Consider the following 14,906-nt stretch of genomic DNA (forward strand, 5'->3'; position numbering starts at 1 on the left):
TGTATTAGCACGTCTGCTGCAGGGTTTTATTCCTTCGTCTGCGTGATATACAAAGAAATTATTAGGAAGGGATGCTTTTAGCCTTAGTCTGCCCTGATGGCAAAAGGGAAGGTAGGGGAAAATGAAAGCAGGGGAAAAGGTCAGTCTGGTCTCCACATGAAATAATTAATGGGAGCAGCTTCCTAAAAAATAGAGCTACAGTGAGCCAGATAATTTGTATTTTTCTTCACTTGGTGATGTTCATATTAGAGCATTCACACTATTTTGAAATATCAAGACAAAACTGTTGCCTGTGTATGTTAGGACTGTCATAGCAACATGACGTTTTGCTGCACGTAATTGCTTGTATGTGTCATGATCATATTGAGAATACTGCAACAAATTGTGATTGAGAGTTCTACATAAATAAAAAGACTGAGAGTTAACAAGTGTACTGATGCCTCTATACGAATTGATAATGTAGAGATGTAAAATAAGTCAATCAGGGAGTTCTGCACTGAAGGTGTGCTGCCAGTGCTTGTAATAAGGAGTGTGATCTGGTCAGAACAGAGACTGGTTAGTGTGTGCTGCTGGGAGATGCACTTGCACAGCTTGACCGGATTTCCAAGTGTAGTGATGAGAAGCTTGCTACTTGAGCTCTCCAGGTCTTGTACGTTGTTTTCAGTCTACTGTATATTTCAGCAGTTAAGGACATTTTCTTTAAATATGTTTTCCAATGTAGCTGTGTCACCTGGGGATACAGCTACAGTCAGCTCTCTTTCATCATTTAATAATGAAGTGGAGGACTCTGAGACAAGTGTCAGGAACTGTGCCAGATGCTCCACTTCCTCTCTGTTCACCAAGATACACTCCAGGTATATGACTAAAGCTTTTGGATCCGTGAAGATTTTGGAATGAGGAAAGCTCTGGTGTAGGTCTTTATTCAGTTGAAAAGGATGGACAGATAAGTGTGTGAAACTCATAGCTCTTCTACCTCCATTTCCATAGTAGTGTTATAGTCAAGGCTTAAACTCGGTAGTGCTAACCTTTTGGGTAGATCAGAGGTGTTCTCAGATTGTGTGTTTCAGTTCTTTCTCTCCATTATTCACTGAGATGTGACTTTTTTTGGTGACTTTTGTATGATTTCCTCTCTGTCAAAGGGTACGCGGGAGTGCGTGTATTTGAAGCTGCCAGGCTAGTGGCTGCTGATGTGTTTTTTTGTATATATATGCATATCCAGTAACAAGGTGAACTCCTGTTTTGGCAGTATAGTGGGTATTTATTTCACCAGGTGATAACAGAGATTTATTTAGGAATAATGGCAAGGAGAAAGATGAAGTAGGACTGCACCTCTCACTTTATTTCTGTTGATACTTCTGACAATTTTTGTTCCTTCATGTCCAGAAAGAAGAATCTTTGTAATATCATGCAGATTTTATCAGCATTCATTCTGGAGAGAAAGTTTTGGAACAGTATAGATTTGATTTCAGCCAAACACTCTGTTTCAGCTACCGAGTCCTGAATAAACAAAGAAATACTTTGCAGACCTCTGATTCGCTCAGGTAAAAATAAATATTCAATTGACTGAAACCAGCCTGCAAAACCTAGGCTAGAAAAAAGAAATGCTTCCAATTTTATTTTTTTTTCCCCTCTTTCATTGAGGAAATAGAAGGGAGTAATTTTAGAAATGCTGGAAAAGTGCTGTATGATGTAAAGCTCCTGTAAGTCAATTAGCCTTTGTTAGGTTCTTTACTTACTGCATAAAACCTACTGCATGCATGCACTGCTGAAATTTTCTTACTTTTCTCTTTGTATGATTATCAAAACTGATAGGTATGTTGAAAAGAAACCTTTTTCTGTGCTACTGTTCATTCCACTATTACAGAGGATCAATCACAAAAGCAGCATTTCCATCTAATAATTCTTCCAGTACAGCACAGGTGGAAAGAAAATTGGCTTCTTTATACATGCAAAGCATGAGAAAATGAGTTCTATGTGAGGGATGAGTACAACGCACTAGGAATACTACAAGCAGAATGTATTGGAGTGTCTGCAGTCATCTGTTTTAGATGATTTTGAAGATCCTTGTACTTAGCTGCTTCCTCTCTATACACATTGGCTGCTCATGTACTGTTTCCTTTGTCCCTTGCTGTTGATGTGGTCCTGTAGCCAAGAAGTGATGGGCAGTTCCATCTTCTCCACCTGTGAAAAGAGTATTATTATACCTGAGTATTCGGTATTTCACTTTACACAAAGATTGGTGCTACAGCCTAATAGGACGTGAGTATAGTTAAGTGCTTGGGAAAAGTTAACAAATCTAAAGCATACTAGGGTAAGTAAATGTGAGTTCTACTGTGTTGTTTTTAGAACCCCCTAAAGTCATGATAAATGTGAACAATCTAATTCAAGAAACCATTTATGATGCTGTAAAATAAGAGAGAACATGCCATTTCTTACCTGTGTTGTAGAAGGGAGGTTATTACATGACACTTAAGAACTTGTAAACATGTGATTTTGTTTACAAGTAGTTTACAAGAGTAATATCTATGGTATTTTTTGGTTTGTTTGTATGTCACAAGTTCCCCAAATGCAATACCTCTCAAATTTGCTGAAGTTGCCTTCACAATTTAAAGTCTCTTTTTAAGAAAGCAAAATGTGGAAATATTTGTAGAAGAATCCTAAGGATGAATAAATGTTAAAAAACAAAACAAAACACCGAAAACCCCACAACTGCTAGTGAATGTTTATTTAGAATGACCTGAATGGTGTTAGTACTTATAGGAGGTGTATTAATCCCCTCATGCAAAGTTATGGAAGTAATGCATATGCTGTGGATCATTTTAATGGTCCAAAAACAGTGAAATATTTGCTCAGATCTTTGTCAGTTCTTCTGCTGGAGGGGAAGCACTTACATCCTTTCCATAGATGATGGAGAGTGTGTAGGAGGGCTTTTTCAGGAACAACATAATTAAATGCACATATGTAAAAGATACCTGCAAGATGCTGCCTGAGATGGTGCTTAATAGGAATGGATAATTATAGGGTGAAAAACTACTTCTCTGGAGTGATAGCATATGTTATTAATTTACCAGTAGTGTAAAGGTTTTTTGAATAGTTTCCTATTTGTAATGTACTCTTTTTTTTCTAATAATGTCTGTCTCTTTAGAAAGTAATTTTAGATCAAAATGTGTTAGTGACTTGTTATGTGGAAATTTTAATAGAGAACTAATATAGGCCATTATTGTCATGGTTTGTTTCATTGTTTAGAAATGTTTTGCTTATGTAGAAATATGGGAACTATGAAAGCTTTCTGAAGACATAGTTGGTTGTTTTTTTCCCCTCTCTTTACTGCACTTTAATTTGTGTACGTGGCTGCTGTTGCTATGAGATCACATCCATGCTTCCTTTTTTTAAAAAAAAAAAACAAAACAAACAAAAAAACCCAAACAACCCTCCAGAATAGATCACAATAATAACTCACCTGCTGCGAAATACTGTATTACTTAGAAAGTAATTCAAAGGTGACTCAGACATTGGATATGAAAACAAAGTCAGTTCTTTGGGGCTTAATCTTGCAAAAGCTTGCTACCACATGTAGCGTATTATGACTTTCCTGGAATTAACCACGTCCTAAACACAAAATATATTCCAGTTCCCACTACTCCTCCATTTTCTGTGGGAAGAGCTTCAGTGGGTCTTGTTTAAGCTTTCTTCAAACAAAGCTGTAGGCATAGGCTGTGGTGACATTTGTAAGACCAGACAGCTTAGCCACACCTGGAAACTCTTCAGCAGAAGCACAGGTAGTAGGCTGTGCTCTCAGTGTTGCCCAAAGAAGCCTTCAGCCCAAAGTGGCCCTGTCTCTCCTGAGAATGCTTTGAGCATATGTGGTGAATGGAAAATGATGCAGCAATTAATTTTGGGAAGGTTTAATTGGTGCTATCAAGTGGCTTTCCTCAACTGCTGTTAAAAACACAACAAACAGTGCAACCCAGACATTGCATCTGAAATATAAGAGCTGGCCCACTGTTCTCGGTTTTAAGACAGGCTCTTCTTGGCTTGCTTTACTGTAAACTTTACTAATGAGTAAGAGCTACCTTAGGATATTCCACCTGTCTTCGTGCTCCACTACGGCAATGTATTTGGAAGTGCAGCTGAGTGTTCTTGCCAGTTCAGCTTTGATTTGCTATCAAGTGTTGCACAGAAAACATAATTTTGACCTAGATAGCATCTCATAGTATATTTCCAAATGGGAAAAGGTACATGGATTCAGTATGCATTTATTGCCGAGAAATCCCAACCACAACCATGAAGCCATATTTCTGTCAGGCTTAAGAGCATTCATAACGTAACCCTGTACAACTTCTTTTAAAGTGGGTGCTGTTGGTTTTAGTGAAATGAAATCTGAATCTGAATATGGCAAATGCGCTGCATCTATATATGGAGATCCTACCCTGAACCTACACAGGCCTCCTGTATTTTCAATAGAACCATAGAATTGAGTTGAAAGAGATCTTAAGGACCATCCAGTTCCAATGTCTCTGCTGTGGGCAGGGTTGTCACCCACGAGGTCAGTAGGGGCATTTATTTTTTCAGCTGTGTGATCTCAGGCTGTGTTCTGTAAGTGTGTTTATATCTTTTTAAATCAAAAGTGTTATTTTTGAATGGATAGTGTTCTCTAGGGAAATAGGTACAAGGCGTAGAATACCGTACTTTGCTACCTTTAGGGCCTGACACTGTGCTGCACTGAGATGCATATCATTTTATTGTGGTATAAACACTCTTCTGTCTTAAATTCTAAAATAGTTGTTTCCTGGAGGAGGCTTGGAGTATACACTGATGTACCTGACAGTTAATTAAAATTCAGCGTTGTTTGTTCTTACTTAAATTGGTGAAGAAAAGCTTCTAGGAAACACCATAGAGAATAGTGTTCTGAAGATTTCACATTATTTTGAAAGATGAAAATTCCCATGTCTCCGTTCTTTAAAGAGTTGAAAAGTAATACAGACAAAGCCTGTCATTTTTTTGTGCGTGTACGTATTTAGAGTGAGTATTCTCTCCCCTTCTCTCTCTCACTCATAAATAAAGGAGTGAATTGCAGAGAATACTTCTTATTTTTCCAGCAGATTATTTGCTGAATCTTAATTGGTAAATTGCATGCACACATACCTTTTTCTACACCTGGACAAATTCCTTATGGGAATCCAGTCATTTCATTAAGCTACTCCAAGAATTGGCTGGTATTTCATACAAGCCAGAAGAAAAGCATGCATAATAGATTTTGTTTGTAAGCAGTATGTAATAGCTGATTAGCTAGTTAATGCTATTTTCCTTCACATGAATACAGTGTCCTACATATCAAAAAATAAAAAAAGTATTAAAATAAGTTTTAAGCTACAATTAGGGCTCCAGATGTCTGATGCCTTGGTTTAGAAAGCTACACTAGGGCTTATCTATTCCTGAAATAAAAATGATTTACAGTCCAAAACCTCTTTCATGCTTGCCCATCTGCCAGGGTGCTCATTTCATTCTTCATATGGTAAATAAGATTTCAGAGTAATTCTTTAAATCATTGCTGCAGAGCTCGTTACAGAGATCTCATGCTTGCTAATGCTGACAACTAGAAGGCAAAAAAGAGTGACAGTGTATGCAGAGCACCCATACTAGTCTTGCAAGGCAGGAAGTCCAGCAGGATGAGGACTTAGGTGTAGTTCAGTGGACTTATGCAGGATCCTAACTGCTTGACCTGTGTCATTTCCCTGTTGTTCCTTTCAAGAAGTGCAGATACTGAGGGGAATGAGAGAGGAAATTTTCCAAGATTTCTTTTTGAGTTTGTGCCATTAATTGTCACGTCTAAGTCAGACACTAGGATTTTAATGTCTCCTTTCATGTTATACACTCTAATACTGCAGGCTACATTTGCACCTGCGTTTAGGTAGTCAGACATAGCTAGTCTTAGTGTCTGAATTTAGTCTTATCTTTTTCATATTTTTTGAAAGGTCACTTCTGCTTCCAGACTGTAAGTGCTGAAGCACTGGCATGTTGGGCCCTTTCTATACTTCACACTGAAATGATAGTTGTAAAAGAGGAATCTTACTGCCTTCAATCTTCCCCAAACTGTAGCCTGATGCTCCTGTACCTCAGGAGACACGCTGTTAATCAAAACAACTGCAGCTCAAAAACCTTGGAAGTTAGACAACTTTATGTGTCTAAATGTAAGATTTAATTTTATGCAGGTAGATTTCATCATTTTGCCCTTGGTTGCCCAGGAAACCAGTTAATTACTATGCATTTGCTTCAGCACTCTGCATGTGGCTTTTAAAATATTTTATTGTAATTTTTCTTTTATTTTGTCTTAAGCTAGTGTTTGTAGAAAGTGGTGGCTTGACAGCTCTGGCAAATGAAATAGTCTGCCTGCCCACAGAATATGTGCTCCCTAGACAGTGGCAGTCCAAACTTCCTCATGCTGTTTTGTCAGTGTGAAACAACTGTTCTTCAAGGGGAGAGGAAGACTTGGAGGAGGAGGTAGGGTCCTGGAGCCATCAAATCTTTGCCCTTAAAATGTGTAAGTGTTAGCAGAAAATGGCCTGTGTCTGGCTTTCAGTGTGTAAAACAGAGCAGCTAAAAACTGGATGAGTTCAAACTCTGGAAATCTATCTCTAATCTTTAAATCATTGTCAAGCTCACAACTGTGATTCAAATGCTGTATTGCAGTTAACACTGACAACAGATGATCTCCCAAAAAAAGCAGATTTCTCCTTGCTCAGGAGAATTCTCCTTGCTGAGAGAAAAGGATTTCCAGGGAGTTCTGGTGCTGAAGACTTCAGCAAACACATTCTGGGATGATACTTGCGAATTAGAAGTGGAAATGGAAAACTGGGGAGTTAGTCTAAAACATTAAAATTGCAGCCTTCAGCTTTCTTTGGTGATGATTTTTGTTGAGGTAGGTGTATAATACGAATTCTGATAGCTACAAATCACATAGTATTCCTAGAAAATCATCTGGGAGTTTTGTTTTCAGCAAAGAATTGTGCATTTGCTTCTCAAGTTGTATAAAGATCTTCTGTTTCAGTTAGTTAGTAGCCTGAAAATAATGGAAGAGCATCGACAGAATCATTCTGCTCATCTCTAGTGACCACTGTGAATTTGCAAATGTTCAAAGAAACATTGCAAGCCAATAAGAATGGAGTATATCCATAATTTCTTCTAATTTCATAAATGCGTGCTCCAGCATGGCTGAAAATTAAAATATAGAATGAACATTCAAATCTTCCAGCTCTAAGTATCTGACTTTAACAGATACAATGGTTCATAATCACTTCTGTTCAGTTCAGGTTCTGTAATTAGGAAAGAAGTTTTCCAGGAAGCTGTCAAGACCATCTCTATTCAAGCTATGCTTCCAAGGCAGCTTAAATGACTTAGCCCAGGCTGCATACTGCTGTCCTGTCTCTGTCTCTGAAATCCCATCCCTTTCTTCTAGCCAGTCACTTGCAATGAATCAGATTAGGAAGTTGTTTTCTTAAAAATTAACCAGAAGTTTATGGAAACTGTATGGAGTGAAAGACATTGTCTTCTGCACAGTGGAGCTTTGCATCCTTTGCTTTGGAAACCAATTTGGCCTTTTTAACAGCAAGAGTATGCAAAGCATAAAATGAAAATGCAATATGTTAAGAAAGAAAAGAGAACACTGGAAGTTATTCTCTGGTCACTAAAGTCGCTTGGGATCTGTAGTTCTCTGAATGTTGTTTTGAATTACTGAATCATCTCTCATAAATTTGTTTGTTTTTTAAGATCTGATTATAATTCATTGCTTATAAGTTCAGACTAAAAGCTATAAATTCTGTTGTTTTTCCTCCTGAGACTGTATAATACAAAGATGTGTATGTTATTGATGCTCTAAATTTATGAACCTCTTCGGCATTTCAATTCAAGATTCATTGCTGCTTTTAGTATTACTCTAAGAAATTCATAATGCATTAATGTAACTCTAATTGAGCTATCAGTATTGGTCTCGTACATGTTACATCTTTAAATGAAGAGCAGCAGGAAGAGTGCATAGGAGAAAATGATAAATCTCTCATTCATCTTCTGAATTGGAATATATTCCTCCTACCTAAAGAATCAATATTATGGAAGGTAAGGAGTGCTTTATTTTGCTTTATTCATGTATATTAGGGCTTCTTAAGTTTTAGAAACTAGTAATCCAGTAAAAAATTCCATAATGGATTTGCATTTGTAGGTGTAAGGAATGTGGGTCTGTTGCGGAGATGTTAAAATGTATTCATAAATTAGGAGTGAGATCCTACTCTGTAAGATTGAGAAACTTTCCATTTTTGATAGTCCTAGTTAACTTTGTTTTACTGGTATGAATTGACTTTGTTTGTTTGAATCTATATTTTGCTTTCTATTTTAATAATGGTAGTTTTTACACAACTAGTTCTGTGGTCCTTGGATCATGTAAACTCAGAATTGATGTAGACTCTGTATTTTTAGTGCTAGATGGTTTGCCCACTGCAAATACTCCTCAAACCTGAATAGAACACAAAGAGACTTCTCTATAGAACATGAGAGAGAACATTAAGTTATGGAAGAGGAAGAACTCTGTTAAGATTGGTCAAAGCTATTTCCAGGAACGGCGCAGTTGCAATATGTCTCATTTGTGTTGGCTGTACGAGATGCATTTTGTCTGGGTCATTTAACTGTGATGTGGTGGTGACAATTATCTTCTCTACGTTGTTTATTAGTTGTTAATTCTGTTTAGGAGAAATTGTTATCAGTTATGGCCCTGTCAAGCTTCCAGTGGGGCTAGTGGAACATTTTCATTCATCATAATGACAATTAATGTAGCAACTTTTATGCCAGTTGTTCCATTAAAGTCAATGTATCCTGCTTCATTGTCTGACATTGAGTTATAATGCTCTTGTTTCCTGAGAGCAATACCAAATCTTTGGTAATTACAGCAACTCAAAGAACTTGAAACCTATCCTTTTTACTTATTTTTCAGTTGTGATGAGTATCTCTAACTATAATCACAGTCTATTCAAAACAGTAAAAAACAACTTAAGGTGCCTATTAAAGGCAAAATAGAGATAATTCTGAAGACTAGACTTCTCTGGTGATTGTGAGGTACTGCCGGAATAAATTTATCCTCCATTATGATTTGTGAAAGAGCAGCAGGCTATCCGTACAGCAAAAATACAGAGTACTTCTGTGCAGTCACTGCAGTCATTAAGATTCATTTGCATTACTGCTTTCATTTGTATGAAATATATACTTATGAAATCACACAAATCAGTATACACAAGGGCTGATCTTAAGTTAGACAGGCATTACGTTTTCTTAATAACCCCAATTATTAAAATAAAATGCAAATAGATAAACAAAATGCTGTCTTCATGAATCTAGTATACTTGTTTTCTGCAGCTCCAAAATCTTGTACAGTAACACAGAAAAAAATGTATGTCTCTGGGCTAGAACCAATACATTACTATCTGTGTTTAAATTGATAGCATTACTGTTTTTTTGACAGGGTGAATCAGATAACGTTACATCCCTTTAACATTGCTAATGGTAGCTTTATTTTTCCTCTTTTTTTTTTTTTGCCACTGGAACCAGTTCTCTAAATTCATGTAGATTCTCTTTGTATGTAGCTGCCACTGCCTTTTTTATTGGTGTCATTAATTTTAATAAACCAATTAATAAACCCTTCTGTCATAAATCCAGCTACCGATGGCCTTAGATTTTTAAAGTTTCCTATAAAGGAGTTTTAGTCTTCCTTCTCTTCCCGTTTTATGGATAAAATTTACTGTCCACAGGTTAATTTTTATTTTTCATAAATAATACATTCCCTTTGTAATGGTGACTTAATAAAGCTGGCAGGTTAATGTTAATTGTCACTCTACACTGATACGCAAGAAAGAAACCTTGTAAAAGTCCTTCAGAACAGATCCTTCAGTGAACATCTCCAGGATAAGCTGAGAGTTCAGGCTCAAAAAGCCTAAGTACTTGTTACATGTACAGAGTGTACATGTGATCTCTGAAATTGGTAAATTCAATTTACTGTGATTTACAAGCATCTGAACAGCATAACTTCGCTGATGTTTTTGAGTTATGTAGATATAAAATCTGTTTGTATGGTCACTCTTTACTATGCACATAAACTGTACTAATGTTTTATCTGAAACAGAAGTGAAAACTCAGACTTCCTAAGCAGGTGCAGCTGAGAGTGCTCTGTTTCTTGTGGCAGCCCATGCTCAACTTGAGTTCTGGGTGCGTTTTTGGGTGCCACGATACAAGGAGATAAAACTATGAGCATCCAAAGGAGGGCTACAAAGATGGTGAAGGGCCTGTAGGGCATGATGTACAGAGTGGCTGAGGTTCTTTGGTTTATTCAGCCCAGAGCAGAAGAGCTGAGAGATCACCCCATAGTGATCTACAGCTCCTCATGGAGAGCAGAGGGGCAGCGTTGAGATCTGCTCTCTGGTGACAACGACAGAGGCTGAGGGAACAGCATGGAGCTGTGTCGGTGGAAGAGCAGGGATTAAGAAAAGATTCTTTACCAGAGCGTGGTCAGGCTCTGGCACAGGATGGCCCCAACCCACTGGAGTTCATGGACTGGTCAATGCTCTCAGACAGTGTTTGCATGTTGGGTGGTCCTGTGTGGAAGAAGGTTGGTTGATCCTTGTGGGTCCCTTCCAACTCGGGACATTCCATGTTTCTATTGATTGCGCTTCTTTTTTTCATATCTCTTCCTGTAGCTCTGCAGTTTTTGAGATTAGTGGATTAGAACTGGATGTGGCTTTCAGGTTGTGGGCATGTTGAGAATTCATTAATGTAAGGACTTATCTCTGATGTTGTTTCTTTTCCAGTAACTCAGTTGACCTCTGACTTCTGGATACTTAGTTAGTATTTTCCATAAAACTACTTAGTATAACTGTAATCTTGCTCATAGCTTGTGCTATGCTACTCAGCCTAAAACTGATTTTGACACAAAGTTGGAATGTGTACTTTAGTGTGATATTTCATATGTAGCTACTTCACAGAATCACAAGATGGAAAGGACCTTCAAGATCATCTAGTCCAACTGTCTTCCTGTTGCCATTGCTACCGCAAGCCACTAAACCATATCTCGTAGCTCCTCATCCAGACAATCCATCATTTTCTGCTACTGTGCAGTCACTCCATATAAGGAGATCCTTCTGCCATTTCTTGCCTTTGGTTGCCTTCCTTACTAATATGAGACTGGCACTGTATCGTCAGCTGTCTGCCTACTGGAAAAGAAATTCTAATTTAACTAAGAAAATGAACAATGAAAGCAGTAATTAATGTCTATTCCAAAAACACTTGTTAATATTGGAGGTAGAAATCTTAAAATTATTAACTTCTTTCTGTATAAGACTTTTCAGTAATTTACTGGTGTGATTTTATGAATAATTTCTGTGGAGTTTGGGAGGTTTGTTTGTTTAAGATGTGGGAGATACTGAGATTGGTTTTAGCCAAGGAGCACTTTAAAAAAAGTTGTACAATGTTTATCTTGGTTCCCAATCTTCAGAAATCTCTGAATTAAGGTAAATCTAAATCCCTGTCCATTTTTTTGGAACTGAGATTGAATCCCAGCCTCTGAAGAAGTTTGAGGGAGGATGCTGAAGTGAAAGAGTCCTGGTATTTAAAGTCTCTATGCTATCTACATATACCTGCAATACATTTACAATCTAAATTTATCTAAAATTTTAAATAATAGAATTCAAGCAAGATTAGTGGTTTTAGAAATTTCTTACAGCGGGGTTAAGCTCAGTGTAGTATTCAAGGAGGAGAAAAAAGCTTTCTGGTCCTTCATAAACAGAGCTGTGGAAAAAGTACTTCAGTAAGTAAGTGAGGAAAATCTTCCTGGCAGTCAGTATGTTGTGTTTTAATACTTGCCTAGTATTTTGGAATGAAGTGTCATACCTTCTTAGTTTTTTTTAAGGTATCTTGGGTGGACTAAGCTATAATAAGAGCAGTAATAAGCTATTTGCTATGACTGATGGGGCAGGCTGAAATAATTGAAAGTTTTAGAACACTTAATAGAAATGAAGACAATCTAAATTGATAGATGGATATTGCTGCTTCTGCTCCTTCCTTTTTTGTCATCTTTTCATAATCTTAGGAGACTTTTATGTTTTCTGATACTTCTGGCAGCAGTTAGAAGATTTTTGTAGAACATACTGAAATCTTGCTGACTTTTTGAGTGAAGGTGTTGTGGCATGCTGCAAAGTCTAAATGCACCTTTTTTTGCCAGTGCAAAGACATCTTTTCAATGATGAGGCAGGGAAACCAACTGAAACTCAGAGAGGATCAGTGAGTGGATAGCAAGAAGATAACACGATCACAGAAGCAGCAGCAAAATATACTGCCATCATTATATAAAAAGACTGGACTTTATTCCTTGTTTTATTCTAAAAGAGAAGAAAAAAAACAAAGATTAAAGGAGTTTGAGTATAGCTTCATTATGGAAGAGATTTCTGCATATGAGATTTACCACGGCAGGATTCTCTCTTCATTCACTGTGTGCTCCAGTATCAAGGTTACTGAGCAGACACAAGTGCTGTAGTTATCATGATAGTGCCAGGACACTCACCCTGATTGGCCTTGTGGATGTAAAGGTGAGTCTTCTGCCCTTTGCCAGTTTTGCCTCTGAAGCAAAATACCATTTTCAGGGTAACTCAATATAAAATATCAGTAATATTTTTGTGGTATTTATCTTTTCCCATTTCTAAAAGTAGTTCTTTAAATTCCTCTATCTTGTTATTATGTCACTCTTCTTGGGTGAGCTCCAACTTCAGTTTTTGTTTCTTGTCCTATTTCACCCTATAGACTTGCCTCATCTTGGTCTGTAGATCTGTCTTCTCTCAGATTTGCTAAAAGGGCAGTTCAGATCCTGAAACAATATATCAACAGAACCTGATTTTACTGGCTGTATGTACTTAGGAAAAATAATAAAGATTTTTAGAAAAAGGTTTTTTTTAGCATCACTGGCTATTACAGAGAGTACACTATCTGCAAACTCAGTTTTAATCACCTTGTACAATATGTCAAGATTGCTGTTGAGAAAAGTAGCCTTAAAGAATTTCTGCAACCTCATCAGCCTTGGCTGCCTCAGAAATGCCATAATCTTGTGAGCATTAAGTCAGTTTGATGGCACTGGTGTTGCCCTGTAGCCATTCCAGCTTGCAGTAATACTGGAGCATGGCTGTTCCCTTCCCCTGTCTTGCCATAGTATTGTAGCCCACTTTACCTACACATTAGATACCCTTCTTGATCGATGTAGCTGTGCTGGCTTTATGACAGGATAGAGAGGTTGGAGGGAGGAGGACGTAGGGCATTGCTTTCTGAGAAGGATACCATCCAAACCATTCTCTAGATTAAATAATCTGTGCTGTGCTTACCTAAGGCAAAATAAGTATAAGATGACAGCAAACTTTTTTGCGCTGTATTTTTTTTGTGTGTGTATGTAGATCTCACAGTCAATAACTTTACCCGGGTGCTTTCTTTTATCTGGCTATGTGAAGAATTGGGATTGTCTAACAGAGGACAAAGCACTGGGAATTTCTCATGTTGAGCCAAAACGTTGAGATGCTTATTGTCAAAGTGCCCAAACAGTCATTTACAGTCTCTGAGTCTGCTCTTATATAGTAAAAAGACAAATTTCCAGAGTTGCCATCTACAAAGTAATTTGCACAGCTACAAAACATCAGCAAATGACAGTATTAATTTCTGCAAATACAGCAAATAGTTTCAGTGTCCTTGGAGCAATCTCTGGATAAGCACAGTGTTATTTATTGAGTTTATAAGTTGCTAGGTAATTTTCTTCTGTTTGAACTGCAGTAGCTAGATGGAGACTGATAGTCTTTTTCCCTTCATGTTTAAAAACAAACTTTCTATGCTTAATCTAATCTATGCTGGGAACTCAAACTGCATTTCATTTTGCAGTTTAGAAAGGACTTTGAAGATTTTTGTGTGCGAAAATCTGTGCCCAGAACAGTTTTCTTCAGTTGATAGTATCCTCTATGATGCCTTTATTGCAAACAATTTAATTTCTTCTTTTCTTAAATATTCCCAGTGAAGTTTGCTGCCCAAACAAAACTTGGGAAAAACATTGGACTCCTCAGTACGATGAAAGGTGATAATGTTTAGTGATACTGTCTGGCATGCAGCTATTCTCACTGGAACTTTCTCCGATACGTCATCACTTGTATTGGTGTGGTTCAATATGTTTCCTCTCCTTTCAGTGACATTGAAACATCAGTGAGGTACATGTATCTACTGCTTCAAATTACTGTGCAACAGGATTTGTGATTTTGTATTCAGAGTTCATCTTCCTCTCAAAGGTTTTTTGTTTGTTTGTTTGTTTGCCTTTATTGAGATTCTATGCAACAAAACTGAGAATAATAAAGTAGAACTTCAAAAAAGCTACATTTTATATTTTGTTTTAAACTATTTGTAATAGAAAGATGAAGGTGTTCAATAGTTTTTCAGGTCAGGTGCCATGAAAACTCAGGATGAGTTGAAGAAAGGAGTGGTCTGGTGGATAGAAGAGCTGCAAGCCAAACACATTTGACTGTGTGATAGTCCACACTGAAATGTTTTACATGATTAGCTCTGTTTTATCTGAATTTTCAGGGTCTTTGATGCAAACAAGAAGGACAAAATAGATAAGAATCTGAGCTAACATTATTTTTATGTATGTCCTGTCAGTTATGATGTTGATTGGTTATCCTTTGTATAAGGTTATGGAAATTGTGAGATGGTAACTGTGAGAATAGTGAATTGTTTTGCTGTAGCTAGGAAGAAGGAAAAGGCAAATATATTTGGAATAGTGGAATAGTGGGTAGGTAGAGGACAATATCCAGAAACAATATACTTTTGCCAGTTTACTTGATTCTTTTCTTTTT

This window comes from Meleagris gallopavo, chromosome 2, assembly GCF_000146605.3.
Source record: "Meleagris gallopavo isolate NT-WF06-2002-E0010 breed Aviagen turkey brand Nicholas breeding stock chromosome 2, Turkey_5.1, whole genome shotgun sequence".
NCBI classification, from domain to species: Eukaryota; Metazoa; Chordata; class Aves; order Galliformes; family Phasianidae; genus Meleagris; species Meleagris gallopavo.